The sequence below is a fragment of the Columba livia genome, chromosome 6 (genome assembly GCF_036013475.1).
Source record: "Columba livia isolate bColLiv1 breed racing homer chromosome 6, bColLiv1.pat.W.v2, whole genome shotgun sequence".
Classification (NCBI taxonomy): domain Eukaryota; kingdom Metazoa; phylum Chordata; class Aves; order Columbiformes; family Columbidae; genus Columba; species Columba livia.
The window spans coordinates 18,508,489-18,529,344 of record NC_088607.1 but is presented as its reverse complement, the minus strand read 5'-3'; the positions used below and the strand labels follow the sequence as shown (position 1 = coordinate 18,529,344).

Genomic DNA, 20,856 nt, shown 5'->3' with positions numbered 1-20,856 from the left:
CTGGAAAGAGCAGAATTCTGCTTAGGTTTCATTTGAGCAGTAAGTAGAACAAAGTGGTTATTTCACAGCTAGAAATTCTTTTTTATCACCTAACTTGAAACACTAGCATGGACGGAACATCATTCCTTCTGCTTAACAACAATTTTAGATGAAAAGATGTAAAAATCTTCCTATAGTCAGAATACATATAAAGCTTGGGATGCCAGCAGCAGTGTGATGACCACTCCTCTCAGCTCAATACAAATGCTCAGCTCCTTCAGAGCAACATTGCTCTAGGCAAGAGCAGCTCCTTCCAGAGGAATCCATGCCAGGTCCTGCTGAGATTTTCAATCTCATGGAGACATCTCCACCTACTCCCCTTCTCATCAACATTCACTTAGATCCCTGGCTAAGAGTGTGAGTGGCTACTGGGTTATGTTCCTCTGCTAGACTTTGTTCAATTTTCCAGGGAGTCCTCCTGGGGACTTACATAACACTGGCCTGAGCAGGCAGGAAGAATTCAAAACCTTTCTTTAACTCCTTGGAGTAATGTCATCTTTTCTTTGTTCTCACCCTCTGTCAAATCACAGAATAATCTACACTAAAATAAGATATCCATTCACTCCGCAATCTAAAACACGGTAATGTATGTGTTTGTAAATACACACATATGCATGTATGTACCAGTGCTCTCTATGGAACAGAATAAAAACTGTTTGACTAAATACACCTTTACAACTACTAGGGATTTTCTTTGGGGAGATTGTGCCTTCATTCCTGTCTGTGCTTTGTGCAGGAGAAACTTTCTGCCCCAAAAGATGTCCATGTATGTAGGGTCGTAGTGAACAGGGCTTTCTATCTGGTTATAGACTTAACAGCTTATAACTGTGTTGTAATAACACCATGAACATCTCAGTATCAGCAGATCTCTATCCTGCTCCAGTGCTGGTCAGAGAAGCTAAAATAAGAACTCAAAGCACTCCACATAGTATGCTATGCTAAGGTTTGTCCAAGTAGCTCTAGGCTCATGTCCTGTGCTCACTATGCCCATGTAAATATCCACTAACTAGATGATCTTTCAATAATGGCCCCATCAGGGTGTAGTTTTGTGTTTGCATGAACATGAGGCTAAGGCTAGCAGATTACTAGCAGGAGGGATGGTAACAATAGCCTGCCAGAGGAGAAAACCACCATGTGTGATGGACTCACTGGAGTGAATTAGGTCACCTAGTGCTGTCATAAACAATAGGGCCAGAGCTCACAGAGTGGAAAGCAGTCTCCCCTGTGCAGGTCTTTGGATAACTGGCTTTGCTGATAGTTACCAGCAGTGATACTACACGTCATGAAATCAATGCAGAGATGAGCTGGCACAGGAAGGGGACAGAGGTCTGAGGAGCTCAAGGAAAGCAACCTGAATCCTTAGAGTGAAAATCTTTCTCCTAAGTTGCTGAGATGATATTTGTTTTGGACTTGATGGATTTCATCCTGAAAATCCACTTGCAATGTCCTCTAGCCTAACTCTTTTGTACTGAAGGATGAAAAGATAGGCTGCAGCAACAGGCTGTGCTTGTTTAAACTTACCGGTGACTTTAAGGTGCCAGTTCAGCATTCTTCAAAGGGAGCTGAATTTTAGCAAGTGTTGTGTAACCACATTCTGGATTCTCAGCAGTAGCTGGATTGGTGATGTAGCCTTCACAATTGCTTCTGAAAACCTCGACCATCATTTTACTGATTTTGTCCTTCTATACCCTTTCTTTATCATCTTTATCATCCTAAAAAAGGGATTAAGAAGAAAAGGAGATTGATTGGTAACATTTCACATTCTTCTCCCTTTATCAAAAAACCCTTGGCAAATGCAGGGAATCCTCTGTCTTTCAGCAGACATACTGTTCTGATATCTAAAAGGCACTGGGAGAAAATTTTGTTGGTTATTACTTGCTCCATCCTCTGAAGCTGCACAAATGCTGTACACAGCTAGATCCAAAAAGTTCACTTGCAAAAGTGATGCAAAGGCAATAGTGTTTATGTTTATAGGATTAAAAAAATAGAAAAAAAAGAGAAAAACTCATTAATGCACATTTATATGCAGATCCAATTAGATTATTCATTTGAACTTCAAGCAACCCATTTCCACTTTCCTTGCCAGAATTATCCTGAGTATAACGTTAACCTCACTACCCTTCTCTTCACTGTCTTCACTGAAGTTTTATGCCTATTGTCAGATCCACACCTAATCTACACTCTGGACACTCATACCTAACTGCTCACAAATGCATTGCTGAACATACCCACAGTGATACTTTCCAGGCTAAGGCATACATGTTCTTTGTACAAATTTTAAACTTGATGGAGAATGGTTATATCACAGGGGTCCAGCACTGAATGATGAGCAAATGTGACCTGTATCATCTCATTTTTATACTGCTATTCTGACCAGGCTGATAAAAAGATGGTATTTACATGCCTGCAAAAATCCAGTGCCAAATTCCTTGTATACTAGCTCTGTCAGATCACATCAGCATTTCAAGCCCCTATATATCTAAACCGTACAGTGTTCAGTATGCATCATTATAGTGTCATGGTTTGATTTTGTGCTCTCTCAATAGAAAAGTTTGTGGCCTGTTTTGAAGTGTTTTGGAGAGATTTTATTATTATTGTTATTATTATTATTTTATTTTATTTTATTTTTATTTTTATTTTATTTTTAATAAATTACTTGGGATTGAGAGAAAAGCTCAGAGTGAAGAAGAGGGTTGGTGGCAGAAGACGAAAGAAAGAGGCTTGTGATGCTTCCAGTTGCCACCAGATGTCACCAGCCTCTCAAGAATGTCTCGAGTCAGGGTAGCAGAAGTCTCCTGCTCTAATGGCAGTCAGGTACAGTGTCTTTTTCTTAAAGAGAACAGGGTAAAACAGCAAACCTAAGGAGCTGAAGACAGACCTTTTCCTCGTGTCAGTGGATGAAACACTGATGAATCACTACTGAGCCAAAGCTGCTAGGATTTCACTGCTATTGGATAGTTTAATCTGTAAGGAGTCAATCTCCATTTGCTACGAGGGAACACTACCATGACAGTTCTTCTGTTCTCCTCTACCTGAAACACCCAGCAGAGCAGAAAGGAGGCACAATAACATGCACAAGAAGGAAGTGCGTGTTATTGCTTTAGAGGCTGCAAGCTCTGAGATGAAATGGCTTGCCTGAAACTACATAGGGAGTCATGAACTAAACTGGGCACTGAAGCAGGCTTTTCCACACCAATCCTGAAAAAAACTTGCCAATAAGCACCCTGCTTTTCAAGGCAGTGTTCCCCTTCTGAGTTTTACTGAGTGCTGAGCATTGTGGTGTCTTGCACAGCATAAATGCCTGAGGTCTTGCTACTCAAATGTGTGTTCCCCAAAAATGAGACAATTTGCCAAGAGACTCTCCTCAATGCATCCCAATCGGCAGAATAGCACTCTTAAGGCTCTGCCATCAGAGGAAATGTTTCGTCTCAAAGAGGTTAGATGTGCAGACTAAGTAAAATGAATAGAAATTGACAAACATCCAAGATGTATGTTTGAGAATGAAGAGGTTGAACTGAAAATGAATGGAGTTTAGTGAAAGAAGGGAAGGAAATTCACCATGAATCGCAGACATCGGTTGTCCTGAAAGAACATTGTTCCCCATGGCCCCAGGACGAACATGAAAGACACATATTCTATGAGGTATTGTTGGGGCTGGCTTTCCTATGGCAGCTTGGGCCTTTATAGCATCTTTCATGAAGGGCTTCAAATCATTTCACTTCTGAGAGCCTGATAGCATTATTTGGGGCTTTTTACAGACACTGAATTACATACTGAGACAAAATGACTTGGGCTCACTGTCAGCAGTTTCCAGAGCTGGGAAAGTGAATCCTGGTCATTATAAATGAACCTCTGGCCTAGTGCCTTATTTCTGTAACCTTGCTCCTAGGGGAGCATGGCCATTGGTTTCTACTGCACCAGTTCTCACAAATGACATTGTAATGAAAAGATCTTTGCTCATAAGAGTAGCAAAACCTGTTTGTTCTGGGTAGCTGGGAATAGTGTGCATTGCTCCCTACAATGTACACAGCAGCCAAGAGCATGCAGAAGAATGAACACAGTTTGCCCTTATTCTTTGGTGACTGACAACAGTCACGGGGTGATCCAGTTAAGGAGTTAGTCTTATGCATTATTTCTGTGACACAGCAGGTGACTCAGCAGGTAACTCCAGTCTTGTCTCCTGCCCACTATAGCTATCAGTGTTATGTTTTCCTCCTAGCATATCAAAAGAACTTCAGATCTAAAACTCTAATATCCTCATTATTAAGGTGAGAGTTGGCTCTAAAAGTTATGTATATGTCTTTAAAATAGTTCATGACTGCAGACAGCACACACAAAAACGGTGGTCCCAATTCTGCTTCCGAAGGAAGAGAGGGTAATCTCATCCTGGGAGTTCTCTCCACTGTTTTTCTCTACCTCTACGAAAGTCATCTATTTAGTTATCACAAACTCCTTATTTTCTTTCGGGAACTTGTCTTTTTCCTCAGCTGGGCCAATCAAAGCACTATCAATGCCTCATTTTCTGACAGAGTAACAGTTTCTCTTCCTGCCATAAACACTTTTCTTTGACAGGTATACAGAAACACCCAGCATTTAAAAGGCAAGTCAGACATTGTGACGCACTCCCCCTCTGGAACAGAATCAAATTACCCTTCTTTTCTCCCTCCCATTCACTGTCATGCATGCCCATGACAAACCCTACCTATACACACACAACCCTCTGGCACTTGCAGAACACTGCTTCTCTCCTCCACTACAGACAGGCATGATCACAACTCACACAGTGCATTTTCTCACACACCAGCCAGCCTTGTTCAGCTTGTGGCTCAGCCTGCGCTATTGAATGCCCACTGCTTCTGGTACACAGCTTAGCTAGATTTAGTAATTCTAAAGCTGGCAGCACTTTTGCAGGCTACCTGAATTACAATCACACCGCTTACCACAATGTTGCTGTAAACCGGAAAGGCCATCTGAACATTTTGCGTGTTGTTTTGACACTAGTGGGAAATTTTCAGCCTTTGGGGCTATTGGAAGGAATTCAAGCCATAAAGCAGAAGGGTAGCAGGACTCTGATCAGCTAAACACTAACTCCCCATCTAAAAGACCTGTATTTTACTTCCAACTTTTTTCTTGATCTATTTGCCTTCTTATGATTGTTCTATTTCTCATCTGTTAATTATAGCTCATCATTTTTTTGTTGTTGTTTTGTTTGTGGTTGTTGGGGTATTTTTTTAATTAAAAAAAGAAAAAAAACAAAACAAAACAAAAAAATGACAGATGAAGGGAAAAGAATGAAAAAAAAATATCAACAATGACTTTCAAAATGTATCTGAAAAGCCAAAACCTCTTTGGTTTCCCACAATCTAGACAAAACTGCAGGGGCCCCCAGGAAGAATTCTTTCTTCCAAGCAGTTCAATAAGTTACTTTAGCCAGGGATTATTTTAATTCTTCTCTCAAAAAGACTCCTTAGAGGACAACTGATCTTAAATGGTCTTGCTATAATAAAATATTAATGGAGAGAAATAAATTCACAATATCACTCCCATTTCATACTCCCAGAAATAGGTGCACCAACCATGGCTCAGGTTGAGTATATTGGGTCCCACTGTAGCAAGGCAGCCCTACCTGTTGCTTGTTCCTACTGTAAAGAAAAACAGCACATGTCATCCTGAAAAAGCACACAGAGATATGTGGCTCCTTAATTGCATCAATGGTCCTTGCTTCCCCGTATGTACTCTCTTGACTAAGAAATGAGTCTCACAGAAGTTGATCATAGAAATCTCCCTGTGGTGAAGGTTTGTGGTTCCTCCCAGTCATGCAGACCCTACAGACATAGTTGCACTCCAGCCTGTGTTTACAAAATTGCTAATGGAAAATGCTTCCACACCCAGTGGTTAATGACTTTCTCCCTCAGAAGTAAAATCTTTTTGTTGTTACGAATGCACTACTTTTTAACTATTGCTTTCAGAGGATGGCAGAAAGACCTAAAAGGGAGCAGGGAGTTCCTGAAGTACCTATACTAGAGCTCTTATTACGCTTTTGCCTGTTAGACTGTGCTTTTAAGTAACTGATAATTAGGGTTTAAAACCTAATCCTGTGGATTCATGTCTGAAATTCTAGAATATGATGAATGTATTAGTGATAATTCACTGAACTTGCTACAACTCACTCCATTTCCTATCAGGTTCAGCATTGCTGGCATCAAATGTCTGAAAACGAGAGACCTTACTTCAAAACCATAAGATTCGCTTAAAAATAAATATTTATTTTTCAGTGAGGTGTTGTTTTAGATAATATGTTCACATTTTCTTTCCTGTCCACGAGCATTATTTACTTCATAAGCACACAAATCCATGAGCTGGGTTATCAAAGAAAAACTAAACAAAACAAACACATATTTTAAGACTTTCCTTTAAAGCACAAGACTTCATAACGCTAACAATTCCTACATAGTTCCAAACAAAACTGTACATAGGGCATGAATTGTAGGAATGTTTCTTGCTGGTACCCACCAATTCAGAGGATCTGCTCAACTCCCTGCCCCACTACCACCAAAAAGGAAAAAGATAGAAGTATGAACAGTGATTGTGTTCTTGGAAGGAAACATAACAGGTTAGCTGGTAGCAAAGGGGCTACAGTGTTCTTCAGAAGACTCCTTAGTTTGGATTATGAGAGGCATTGTGGGCCATGCATACTCGAATTCTGACATAGCAGTTTTGACCATGTAAAATGACCTTGTCAATACGGCCTGAAGAATCAAATCCCCTCTTTCAGATCCACAGTTTAGGGGTGATCAATAATACTCATTTTAGGGAAACACTGCTAGTCTGTTCCTTCTCATTCCCTCCCTGGACTTTGAGAAGCTTAAAAGTCAGAATCTTATGGACCACATCTCTGTCCAGACTTTGACTCTGCTGTGTCTTCCAGCACAAAAAACAAACAAACAAACAAAAAAAGGATACTGAGTCCTTCAGTTGCCTATCTTATCTGAAAGGGGATCACTCCAGTTGGGCCATCTGGAAGCTAAAAGTAGCAGCACAGTGTCGGGAGTGAGAAAAGCAATGCTGAGAAATTAAGTCATTTGGTTCCTGAGCACAGCTGGCTGCCCTCCTGTGTCGGAGAGGGCCAGGGCTTGGGGGAGGTGTATAATTTGCTTGTTTCAAACTGTCCTTATTAACTAGACATTTCATTTAAATTGTTCTTAGCACCTGCCTCCAATTACCTGACTTCAAGGTCCATGCGTGCAGAAGCTGGAGCTCTGATTAAATCCATGCTTCGTACTAGTGAGCCATTAAGCTAAATCAAGGCTCACTGCTCCTTTGAAGGAGATCATTTGTCTTCATTAAAAGTGGCCATCCTTGATTGCCCTGACAGGAGCTTCTCCCTGCAAGATAATAAGGTCTGCTATTGTTGAGGGGTAAAATAATGTATTGCAGTCCCCTGGAGAGTGATTTGTATTTATTAATGTTCTCACAAATTACTGTACCGTGATTAACATGTGACTGTGACAGGCAGCAGGGTGTGCTGCTCATCATGGCCATTCATATCAGCCACTGTCTCTCCCCGGATCAGTAGATAGTAACAGAACGTAAGGAAGCTGCCCCCTGCCCTTTAATGATGCCTTGAATCTGTCAGGGCATGATGGACAGAGACTTAGCCAGGTTGTGAAAACTTCACTAATCACATCTCTGATCAGGTCCTAGTCTCAGTCCAGATACTGAAGACTGTGCAAAAGGCACCTTCTTTGCTCATAATGTAACTACAGTACTCCATATTCTTACCAATGTAAATTGTTATCTTATACTTCTCATCCACACATTAAAAAGTGTTTTACAAAGGAGATCCAGCTTCAGTGGTGGGGAAAGAGATAAAGAGGAAATTTGTAAACCGACTTTCTCACAATCACCTGAGAATTCAGGAACAAAGCAGGTGCAAAATTCAGGTGTTTTGAACCACTATTCCCACCATTTGACACATTGAAAACTACAAATCACAGTGCACTTTACTTTTGTGACAATCAAAATAGAATTAGTGTAACATGTTATTCACCTATATCATAAGTAAACTGTCTCCAAAGGTCCTGTGCCTGGATGACATGAAGCATACAGGAGATTTAGAAGTAGACCAATAGCTGCAATACCTACTGCAGTGGGACCATTTGTTAGCCCATCTCTGGGCTCCAGCTCTGGGTCTCTTTTGTCTACTCCCCTGAAATTCAAAGATTCTAGTTTGGGACAATAGCCAGTTCTGGCTAAAATAAGCTCATTCCATACCCTGTCCTTAAGGTGATTTTTAGCATGCTGAGATCCCAGTTCACTCTCTAAGGGAAAATAATTACAGACAAACACTTCCTACTGCCCAGATGAGAAAAAAGGAACATATCTCAATAGCTGCTCTCGTCTGTACTATCAAACTTCTGTTAGTTCAGCAAAGTTCAGATAGGGATGTTTGATTCAGACCACATAAATGAAGGAGATATAGTGTGGGAAGAAGCTGAAAGAAGGCAAGACTCCAGAGCAAACCTAAAAGGGATTTTCCATTGAGGCTTCAGGGTGTAGCTAGTTCCAGTTGTTTCTGCTGTATTTACAAGTCAGAGGAGTCTATGATCACATTATCAGTTCTCGCTAAATCTGTAATAGAAGAAAGCACTTGACTGCCAGAACAATTCATTCACTCTGTCTCAGCACTATCTCTACAGCTCAGAGATGCCCAGGAAAAAGAGAAGTTGCAGTAGCCTGTAGGCTAGATAAACCGCTCTCGCAGGCTTAAACCCATCTTGTTCCAAACTTTGAATCTCTTTGATTTTGGCAAGGCTTCCCAGTTCTTTAAATACACACTTAAACAGTCATTTGTTTAGAATTGATTTGCTAGTGACATTAGCCAGATGAAGAAGCAGAGCCTGTGACCTTAAAATTCTTCAAATGTCTCTTAAAACACTCTTCCATAAAGATCACTACATTTCTGTCTAAACACTGGGCAATGTTTAGACAGTTGAAATGTCCTTGCACTTTTTTTAAGTATCTCACTGTCAGTTCACAAAGAGTCTGAGTTTGCTACAGCCATCCCTTCTGAGTATGGGTAATTCATTAAGCCTAGAAGCTCAGAAGCTCTTATTTTTGATTATCAAATTGCCTGTCACACTGGCCAGTAAAACAGCCAGCATTCTGTAACCACTGTTTATTACACAGATCCTTATTGTTTAACTCCCACCTTGTACACCTTTCCTTGAGTTTCACTTAACTCTTGCTTCACAAATGATATTTAGATGCCACCTAGAACTACTTGCAGCATTTCCAGTGGAAGAGTTTAATTGTTATCTACTGACATCAACAAAGTAACACCTGAAAAGTATTTGGGGGCAAATCTTATTCCATAATTCCAACTTTTAAATTAATGAGTTTTGACTTGATAATGTGTATTAATTTCATCCATTGTATCAGCATATACATCTGTCTGCCTGATGTCTTACAAAGTATGTTTATTGTTCTGCAGTGAATTTTTCTATAGTTCTCCTTCTCTGGGAATTTTTGAAGTGTAACCTAAGAACCACCCAGGGATCTAACCCACTAAGCCCAGTTCTATCACAAGTCACACATGCGAATATTCTTCTACTCTACATATTTGCAGTATAAGTAATTTGGGAAGGCATATCTGAAAGCACATACTGAGAAGAATACAGATTGCATTTTCATATTGTATTTTACACTGCCGTCAGAACTCTTTGATCCAAGATAGTCAAACAACTGACAGGTCAGTCAGAAGAGAGCAAAGTCTGACTCACTCACACGTGGCCCATGAGTGCCTTACTGAGAGCATGCTCTCTGCTCTTGCAAGCTGCCTGGGTTCCCCATAATTCCTCACATGCAAAGTAAAGCCTGGCATCTGTCTTAATGTGCGGCTGAGAACATCAGTCACTTATCAGAAGCTGGGGGATCTGGCAGAGAGCTATTCCTTGGGATGAAACCATCAGGTGACTTTGATCACGCCTGTGCCGTGAAAAATGGCGTAGTGCTGTGTATCACATGAGTCTCCATACCACAGAATTCTGGATTTCTCTAGTCTGACCCTGAAGTCTTTAATTAGTCCATTACACCAACTCTCTGTCATTTCCTCTCAGCCCAAGAATCCTTTTGTATCCTGCCCTGTTATCTCCAAGGCAAATATGAATAAGGGTCTTGATGATTAGATAAATAGTGCAGAAAACAGATGTGAGGGGCTGCAAAGTGTATACATTATGAATAGTGTTGCAATAACATCTTTAATCCCTTAATGAGGGCATTTTGTCAGAGTAAGAGAAAATAGACAGACTGAGGGATTTTGCTGCTGTATACAGAAGCCCAAAGAATGCTCTTAAACTAACAACCGTAACCAACGTCAGGACACGTTCTTACTTCTTATCTTCATACTTCATGAAACTTGTGCTGATTTTCACATGTTTTCAGAAATGCCATTTTTATTTTCATGTAAGGGTCCACTTTCCTAAATTAATATATTTATGACTTTAACAACAACATACAGCCAAGATTTACACAACTTTTTGAACATTTTGGGTAATACTTTTCATGATCTGCTCACAGAAGTTGCCACAGGCTGGCCCAGTCCTGTGTTTGGAAAGTCCTCATGTGCTGTGTAGATTTGATTGGGAAAGTTTGTGTGAGCTCAGTAACCAGGCAAATGCAGTCTAATGAGCCGACAGCCTGACACTGCACTACTTTCCAGAGCTCTGGGGGACGCCTGCTAATGCTGTCACACATCTAGACCCTTCTGGGGGGCCGTCCAGATTTCTGTCCATGATCAGAAGTAGCATGCAAGAGGCTTGTCTTGTGGTATTATGGCATTCCTACTTCCAGACCCAGATGGAAACCAGACATGAAACAGCTGAGACTCTGCAAGGTCTCTGAACTGCTATTAAAATGATGGGAGGAAAGTGGGGAGAGAGGAGAAGGGTTGACACAAACAATTTTTCCTTGTTCCTACCTAGACTTGGGTTATGGTAAGAAGTTTGCTTTCTTTTTTTTCTGTCTCCTTTAAGTTGTACACCTAACATGTATAACAGAATTTAACACTACTGATGTCTATGACTGTTAGCCCATACTCACTCATCCCTGGTGTTATCTGACAAATCAGCAGTTACACTTTTTTCAGCTTACAGGCAGCAGTAGTCTGACACAACACACTGCTGGATAAAAGACAAAAAACCTTGGAAAAAAGGAAATAAGAGTAGCATTTTGTGTACCAAACTAATATCACTAGCGAGTGTACTGATCTATGAGATTGTTCAGAACAATGGGGATAAATAAAGCACTTAAAGTTCCTGGAACTCTCAGTGCAGATTTATCATCAGCCCTCTCCTTACAAGTGTAAAAGGCCAGGTATGGAAAGGATGAAGAGCTCTGCTTCTTCAGTACATTGATCAGCATAAAGTATCTGGCACCTGAAAGAGCTACCCAGAAAAAAATGGTTTTAAAATTTTAATAATATTCTAGTATAAAAGAGAAGAATACACAGCCACTGTTTCTCCTTCATGTGACAATCTGCTTCCAGCCTTGGCCTTTACAGCTTTGTGCCATACTTTTCTCAAGACATACTGCAACCTGCCAGCACTAATCTTATGTTGAGAGGGTAGGGTAAAAATTGGGAAAGTAAAACAGTTTTCTGACTCTCTAGATCACAACTAAACCATCTTAAACTGAATGTGTGAACACAGTCCTGGTAGGGAGCATCCAGATCATCAAAGCCGGTCGTCTACAGCTGTAGACAAACAAGTACCAACTGAGTTAGCAGATATATGCAGGCTCTTTTGTGAGATTTACAGGACTTGAAGCATCTGGTTGGGCTGGAAAACCCCAGTCTGTGCTTTGGAGCATTAACACAGTACTTCCATTTAAGACTGCAGCTGGAGCTAGGGGCCATAGAGACAGCCATGAAAAAGAATCACTATTAACAAAAAAGGGACCCTTTGAACCAAGCTTTTCCAGGCTGCCAAGATAAGCCACAGAATCTGTTTGAGCAGAGACTGTTTCAAGCAGAACAGAACTGGAAAGATCGAAGTCTGCATCCTTTTGGGTGAAATGCAGGCAGGTGGTATATTGCTGTGTCATGGCACTATCAAATAGGGAAAGGCACTGATATCTTAGTATGAAAAAGTTTCTGGAATCTCTGCTGTATGTATTCTTCTGTCTATATCACAACAACTATTTGATTGCACTACACAAATTGTCTCCCATTGGAACTGGGACTTCATTGTAATGGGTGTTGTGCAGTCTCTGCCTTCTAAAATTAATGTATAAAAAACATAATAAGAGATCTGATTTTATGGATGTTTGCACTAGTGCTATATCCAATACCAAAACCCTGGTTTGAAACACCTATTAGGTTTACAGTAAAATTATCTCCCACTTTCTTTGATTCTAAGAACAATCGAAACCAAAAGTGACCCAGGAGAAAGCAGTAACATTTAACTCACACCTGAGACAGTGGCTTCACTCAGCATAACCATTCTTGTTGCTAACAGAGAGGTTGCCAGTTAGTACTCTCAGTGACACTGTAACCATTTTTTTTGTGAAGGTTTCAATTTCTCCATTCCCTATTCTCCTGGACATATAGTCTTCAGAGGCGAATTATTATAATCTCAAACCTCATAATTTCAAACCAGAGATTTCAACCCTGCCTATGTTCCATTAGCACCTCAGGGAACTCAATGGAAGTTGCAAGTCCTCAGCACTGTCCAGGTCAGAAAGAGAAACAAAGAACCAGTCCAGCCATTTGTATTATTCTACGTATCGTGGGAAATAATCAACTTCTAAGGATTTCCCACATGTTTTATACAGTCAGTGCTGCTCTGAGCAGTGCCTTTTTTTTTCTATGTTGAATCCATACACTATGTGACTCCAAAATGCAACTGTAAAGAAGTTGCCTTTTCTTCTAGTGAAAGGAATATTTACAAATCTCAGAGAAGGAGGCCTTCCTTACCTGTGATATTCAAAACTCTTCACTATTTGGTCTTCCTCCAATTTGTTTCAAATAGCATGAGGGAATAAACAGGCATTAGCCAGTCAGTCCCATTTCACAGCTTTGATCAGTTTGTAAATGAACTTCAAGACAGCTAATCATTCTCCAAGTGAGGAATCTCAGCATTAGCAGTGATGAAAGCCTATATTTTGTGACAAAGTCCATTTCCATCTGCACTGAGACTTCCTAACAGCACACATGTGGCAACTTGTGCACCGCTGCATAATGAATTGGAAATTGAAAAGCTTTTCACTCCTTCTATATACAGAGTGGGCACAACGCCAGACCTGGGATAAGGAAAGGTGCCAAGTTTCCATTTGTCATGAGTAACTACTGCTAAAAAAGAAAATATATACATATATATGTATGTATGCATGTATATAAAACATACCCTGCACTTTCTCAGTTTTATTCAAACTAGAAAAATTCAGGACAGTTAATTCCTGTCTAAATTTTTTGGGGGGGAGAAGAGAAAAGTCTCTTCCTTCTCATAGTTTTGCATTTGATAGAAGTGGATCAATAGCACCTGTTCCCAAATCCTGCAAAGCATCCATGGAATAATGTACATTGTCTACCATTTCATGGGATTCAACTCATAAAATTACACCAGATACATCTGATAAAATTAATGGAAAGTTATGATTGTGGCATGTTTAAGAACAGATGTAAATTTAATTCCAGTCACACTTATATTGCCTTTTAAGATAGATACATAGACAATTTCCTATATTAAAGCCTAAATTAACCTCCTCTTCAAAGTGTTTGGCCATATCCCTGTAGTAAGACAACTCTATGATGAGGGAACAAATTTAGCATTATATTAATCCTCAGGATGGGCCAAAATACGCTTCACATTAAGAAGGTATGTTAGTCACTATATTCTGCCTAGAAGAGCATCATTGCTGTGTTTGACAAGGGATAAGGGAGCAGCCCAGGTTTGACCTGCTTTGTGTCTATGTCATGCTGAACTGAACTACAAGCACCCAGGTCCTAGCAGTGAGTTTAAACTAGTCATGTCGAAGAGCTCACTGTGCTTTAACATGCTTGCTCATCTGCATTTTGTCAGGCAGTCTAGCAGTAGCCTGTGTAACCCTGGGGGTGTTTATATCATGAAATGCAGCTACCACCATGCATACTGGTGCTTCTAAATGATGCAGTGTATTACTTACATTACCATAGGCTGATATTGGACTGTACTTTGGCCATGAAGACTATCAATTGGAAAGACAGTTAGTTTAACTGAGTGTCACTTTTATATGGCTTTATTGCTTCCAGTCCCTGTAGCTTGCTCGAAAGTTGCTAGCTTGGGGTATCTGTACAGAACTGTAGCACAGTACTGTGGGAGATAAATACACACATAATGCCATTCTGAGTTTCACATCTGCAGTAAAGCAATACAATTATTTTTCTATTTGGGATGTTACATGTTAATAAGTGATTAATCTAGATTTACATGCTGTAGCGGAACTCAGAATTTGAATATTATGTTCAGTTGTAGAAATATCAGTAAAGGCTATTGGAATATGGTAACCACACGAAGTGCAGCAGAGTTCCACCTGGTTTACCCCTCTGTGTGATGAGCATTAATTAAACTGCATGCAGATCTGGCAGTGTGGTACAGCAGTCATACACCTTGAAAATGTGAGAGCAATTTAATAGATTGCTACTTAAACACAGTGTGTTTCTTTCAATGTTTTGACCCAGCAGCAGTACAATGATTCCCTCAAATTAAAGAGAATAAATATTTTCCTTTATTTCTGGCTGATAATGTGTCTTGAAGAACTGTAGTAAAATGAAACTTGAAAAGTATGTGACAAAATACAGAGATGATTACTGAGAAAAGAAATCTGCACTTAAAAAGTGAAGCAACCAGTCATGTGATTTTCAGTAACATACAGAACTCTCATAGCTGCAAAGCAGCCACATAAACAAATAAAGCCTGTTCTTTGTGAATTCAGAATGAAGCTCTAATTGTACCACACCAATGAAGTCCATGACATTGCTGGAAACAAAGGCCAAAGAGACAAAGTATTTTGCAGTCATTTTGTATACACTGCAACCTTTGCTGTCAAAAAATAAAAAAAAAAAAAAAAAGAAATCCTTCTTCTAAGTAGGGTGGGAAGATGAGGAAGAGAAGGGGGAGTGGATGGGTGGCACCCCAGACCAAGTGTCTCTTCCCTTTAGAATTTGTTGCACATGTCTGTATTCATCAAGCCAGCAGCATTGTTCAGGGCAGACCTTATTAATTACTGTTCAGTAGGTGGCAGATGATAGCGCCCACAACTGCAATTGTCATTGTGCCACCAATCATCCCATTCCGTACACTTGCCAAAGCAGCAGCCTTCATTTGGAAAAAAAACAAGCACAGGCGATGGGCAGACATCTGTAATGACCTACAGGGGCTGCCCTGGGGATCCACTTCTCTTTGGATTCTCCACCTTGTGATTTTCCATCTCCTAAGAAAAGTAACCCATCCTATCCCACTTCATTCTTCAAAGTAATGGATTATGTTCTCATCCAGGGGGTGCCATACTCTGCTGACTGGCAGGATCAGCCTGATAAGCTTTCATTCACGTAAACCTGTAGTGCTCATGTAGCAAATATTCTTCCACAACACTGGAATCTAGAGGAGTACGCCAAAGAAAATACTATTGTTGAGTGAAGTTTTCCAATTTTTTTGGCTGTATAACTGGGATTTTTGTTTTTAGAAATGAAAATATCAACGCCCTCCTGCCCCCCTCACCCAGGCAGATGGAAAAAGAAGTCATGCCAGCCTATATTGATGAAAAGCATGTTCCAGTACTTTGAGGGAAAAGCTCAGGAACAGTTTATACAAAGGAAAATATTAGTCTTCTGTTTCCTGGCCAAGTCAGTGGCAGCTTGGGTTATCTGCAACAAACATGCCAGTTAGACATGCCCAGAGAAATGTCAAACTTTTCCAGCCTGCTCACTCATAAACATAATTCTGGTCAGTAATAATGATTTTTCACTTGTTTATGCCAGGATCTCTTTGCTTAGCCTTTTCACCTTCAAAACAGCAAACAGCTTCTGCCTTTGTGCATTCTGATATAATTCCAGGATCAAGTCTAAATGTGATACCTGCTCCAAGCCAGCCTTCCATACTGGAATGGAGTCTAACTGTACCTCATGAGCAAACACTATCATGACCTTGTTCAGCCAGAAACGTTCAAAGATGACCTGGAGACTGCAGCAGATGATGCTAATATTTTTGTAGTAATTGCTGTCCTTCTGGATTCAGGAACAAATCTAATACAATGCACTAGTGAGGGTTCTGCTGCTCAGGTTTTGTGAGGATAGGCGTTTTGGAGATAAAGCACAGAGTCATATGATCATGACTGCAGAGAGATTCCAGTTTTTGAATTCTTAACCAAACTCTGGTTATTTAGAGGTTTGCCCATTACTTGCAGACCAGATGGGATGACAAATTAATTTGCATTGCCTGAAACCTCATACCCTGGGAGCTATTTGTTGTATTCACCTTTTTTATTGCTAAGTTGTTCTTCCAGATCTCAGCATGATTTTCTGCTGTGTTCCAGGAACAATAAGTTCTCCCATTGCATACTCACACATGAAAGTTTCCATGCTTGTAGCCTAACTCCATAAAGCCTAGAAAAAATCATGCTAGTGTGGCCAATGATTTCCTTGAAATTTACAACGGGCTGCTCAGGTTCTGGTAAGCAGTTTCTTAACAATAAATTTCTTCTTTACTGATCATCATGAACAACATCGTATTCAAGTTTATTCTTTGTTTTAAGATATACACATGACACTGCTGAAGCCTGCTTTTACTCTCCCCAACACACCACCATGTCCAGAGTCTTCTGTTGATGAAACAATAGTTTATACCTCCTCAACTCTCTGCTTTACTTTTAATTTGATAATACCAAACTTAAAACTTCCAACTGGAACTGACTTCTCTTTCAGGACCCCTTCGTTCTGGCATCATTTTGATTTGCTTCAGAAGCACACACAATCCTTTTTACATACTGAGGGGTGAGTAACAAGATGCATCTGCTGTGGCTGTCTAGATAAATTTTAAAAAGCTATGCATCTCCTTAGTATTTACTAACATGCACTACACCTCAGTGTATGAACATGAGCATTACACTGAGAGCAACGTGTAGAATGGTATAAAAATACAGAGATTTCACTAGTCTCCATGGAAAGGGAGGGCTAGTCCATTTAAAAACATTATTTCTTCTCTTCCTTCATATTGAAAAGTGTTTTTGGAAATGTGAGCACAGGAAAAAAGACCATGAGCAAGCCATCCAGTTGGACAGACTAGAAATGGTTTTGGCTTGCAAGCATCCGGAGACAAAGAACCCATCTTTAGGAAATATTATGCCAAGAGAAATGTGTTAAAAAACAAAACAGAGTCACTGGGCTTTTATGTAAACAGACCATACCTCCTAATAAGCATAACCTGTAAAAACTATGAGGATTTCAGAACCTACAATAAAACAACAAAGGAGAGTTTTCTTGTGATTCTTCTGGAAACAGAATTACTACTTACCTTAGAAACGTAAAGAAAAATTATGAAGACATTTTAAGCAGGAACACAGAAATGCTAATAGCTCTGGATGGAGGACTGAAACACAATAAGTAGTGCTTTTTTCCCCTGTTTAACTTGTTAAAAGTTAACTTTGATTTGTTGTTGTTGTTGTTGTTGTTGTTTTAAAGCCAGATGCCAAATACCAAAGGCCTCATTTTCATATCATGCCAGTGGAGTATGGAAATTTAAAACAAGATAAGAAGAGGAAGAGAAAGTTCATTAACAAGAATTAGGCAGTAGGCTATGGAATCAGAGTAGTAGGGTGTAAATTAGAAGGGATTCTGGAAATCTATGTGACTGATCTATTTCCTAATACATACAAACTGTTTGAAATTAAAAATAATCACCTCCACTGCAGCCAAAGGCTAGAGAGGTAGCAGAGTGCTCAGGGTTTTCAGATCTTCAGAGAGGATCAAATAACACGTGCTGCCAGCCTTCTGGCTTCAACTTGAGAAGCATATTTTTGTGTTTATTATCATGTAGTGCTAAAGTGATACACTATGTCTGTCTTTTCTGAGGGCAACACAGTCCACTTATGTTTAACTTTCATTCCAGTAAGAGCAAATAAGAATCTTTTCAATGCTGCTAAAGAATATAAATGTGTATCCCTTGAGAAGCCCAAAGCTAACCCCTCTCTTAATCTATATTCTGTAATGCAGCCACAAAGAAAGGTGCTACTGACTAGATGTTAGTTTGCCCGTCACAAAGTACTGACCAGATCTATCCACAAATCACAGATATTCTTACAGCCCAGTTGAAATGCTATCATTTGACTCATAATCTGAATCCATATATGTACATTGTACTAAGACAGCGTTTGAAGCTTTTTCTATCTTTAAAAATGAAAATTAAAAAACACATACAGGCAGGTATATTTGTGAGTTTCATAGTTACTTTTAAACTAACATTTTAAAAATAAATAATGTATAAAATGGAAATTACTAGGAATATTAAGAAAAGCAATGTGGAAAGTATCATTTAGAATTTGAATAAGTTTTTCAAACAGCATGATGTGTCTTTTCTCTCATTAAAGTGGATGTTGTTACAGTACTGTTTCACAATCTGGCACAACTATAGGATTCACCACTTAGGCATTCTCTAACCTTCGTGATAGAATATCACAGCAAGGAAACAGATGGATACTGGCTGCCTGATATGCCAGTGATGCCCTGTTCCAGCCCACACTCAACTATATAACTTTCTTTAGAAAGCACAGTTTTGACCTTACTCCTCCCTTTGCGTTACTGTGTAGCTTACCTGGTTCCGCCGAGTACAGAAAACACATTTTCAGACATCTAGCTCAATTTGCATTGTGTAGGGAGTCTGATCACCTAATTCAGGACTGTAATCGCATGTTATGATGTGGCATCTAAGTTAGGCATTGTAACACTGAGCCTCAGCTGCCTCATGCCTGGGATGCAGCTCAAAGTATATCAGTTCTGCATGGGTATTTGTACAGTATTAGATAGTGTTATAGCATTACCTAACTTCATGTGAAAGAACAAAAGCATTAAAAATTGTGAGATGACTATGCTGCAGGGGAATGGAGCTGTACAAATGCACTCAAAAGATGACAACCATATTGATAAATGACTACTGATTTACCAGCATGTAAGGTATATGCTGGCAGAGTGTAAGAAGATATTGTTTTTCCAGTGTCCCTGTTTTTTATTTCTCGACATTTCCCAGTACTTTCATTCACTGCTTTCAGTACAAACTTCATTAATATCTGCCCGGAGACCTTTGTGGTTGTTATTTCACTGGTGTTCAAAAGCACTTTCCATTCTTGTCAAATGATTTAAGTAACTAAAGGCAGCCAAATATTCAGATGGTAGAATATAATACACTCTTGCCATGGCCTCTTTTTTCATACTCCTTCCTCCTGGCTTTGTTTTGCAAGCAGTGATCTGTTTCACTTGCATCTGGGATTTCTTTCTTTATAAACTATGGCTAACACATGCTCTCCTCCAACTAGGAACTGGATGTGTCTTTGTTAATGTCGCTCAGATGCTGACTTACTCCTACGTGAGGTTCTCTTGGACTTTTTCCAAAGCAACATGTTTATCAACGTCTCATGTTGTCTTCTACAAAGTTCTGGGTAGGTCTTTTGTTTGTAAAAGATAAACAGCTCCATGGACCTTAATGAACTAATACATGCCCAGATAGAGGAAATTAGTGGCTGTTTTCCCATGCCTCACTCACCTTCTTACTTTTCCCTGTAAGACACTGTCTGGTAAATCCAGTCTGTATATGGGATGAAAACTGAAAAAGCATAATTCTGCCTATTTATTCTAGAAAATGGGAACACTACTCTAAAAGAAAAAAAATCAAAGTCACAGAGGAGAAGAAAACTAAACTGCCATCTTGCCAGCCTTTCACCCTGTTTCACAAGATGTGAACGGGGGCTGACAGTGAAATTCAATGGCTTGTGACATAAATCTAAAGAGAGATTATAGTATGCAATGCATAGTCAGATGACAGTGTTCACTGCTGCAGGGGGCACAGAACTAAGCACCGAGACAGGGATTTTAAATGGCAAGACATAACCACACTGATGTGGTCTGAGAAAAAGAGGATAATCAAATTTCATGCTTCAGGACATGAGCTGATTATATTCTGAACCCTGCAGGCTGCCACACCCTCTGCAGCACCCAGCCTCTGCCAGATGCTTTACATGGGCTTCCGTCTGATTCTCCAGGGCCATAGCTGAAGAGAAGACACTAGTACACAAAGGAGGAAGAGAATATACTGTGATCAGTCTTGGCATTCTCTTCCAATCCTGAGGACAAAATAGGTATGATGTTCTAAAAGTTGTTCATATGTTCTTCGTAAAGCAACTTTGCTGGACAACAACAGCACTTGGGAGGAAACCTCAAAAAATGTACAAGTGTGACTAATTTTTTCTATTTTTTTTTTTTTTTAATGTGAAATTTTGTTTTCAAATTTAATTTGAAAGTGCAGGCAATTTAAAAAATCAAAGTGAAGCAAAGTTTTTAAACTATTGAAACTTTTCAAGAAACTCACTAATTTCTTTTTCTATTTCCACTAACAATTTTCTAAATTTCATAGCAGCAATATGAAAAAATAATAACAAATAACCAGTTTTCTTGTGGAATAGAAAAACAAACTTTTCCTCTTATTTTTGTACTTGGGTGAACATGAATGCAGCTACACCCTGTTACCTACTGAGATAAGAGGAAACAGAACTAAGGCTTCCATCTCAGTTTCTCAA

The 20,856-nt window shown here is 39.7% G+C and overlaps 1 long non-coding RNA gene across 1 annotated transcript in view; it reads right to left on the bottom strand.

The window, feature by feature from the left end:
• Positions 1-4: 4 nt before the first annotated feature.
• LOC110357149 (uncharacterized) overlaps positions 5-20,856 on the bottom strand; it is a 68,665-nt gene continuing 47,813 nt past the window's right edge. The window contains exon 4 of the long non-coding RNA XR_002410639.2: positions 5-1,751. This is a non-coding gene — a long non-coding RNA (uncharacterized LOC110357149). The remainder of the gene's footprint in view (positions 1,752-20,856) is intronic.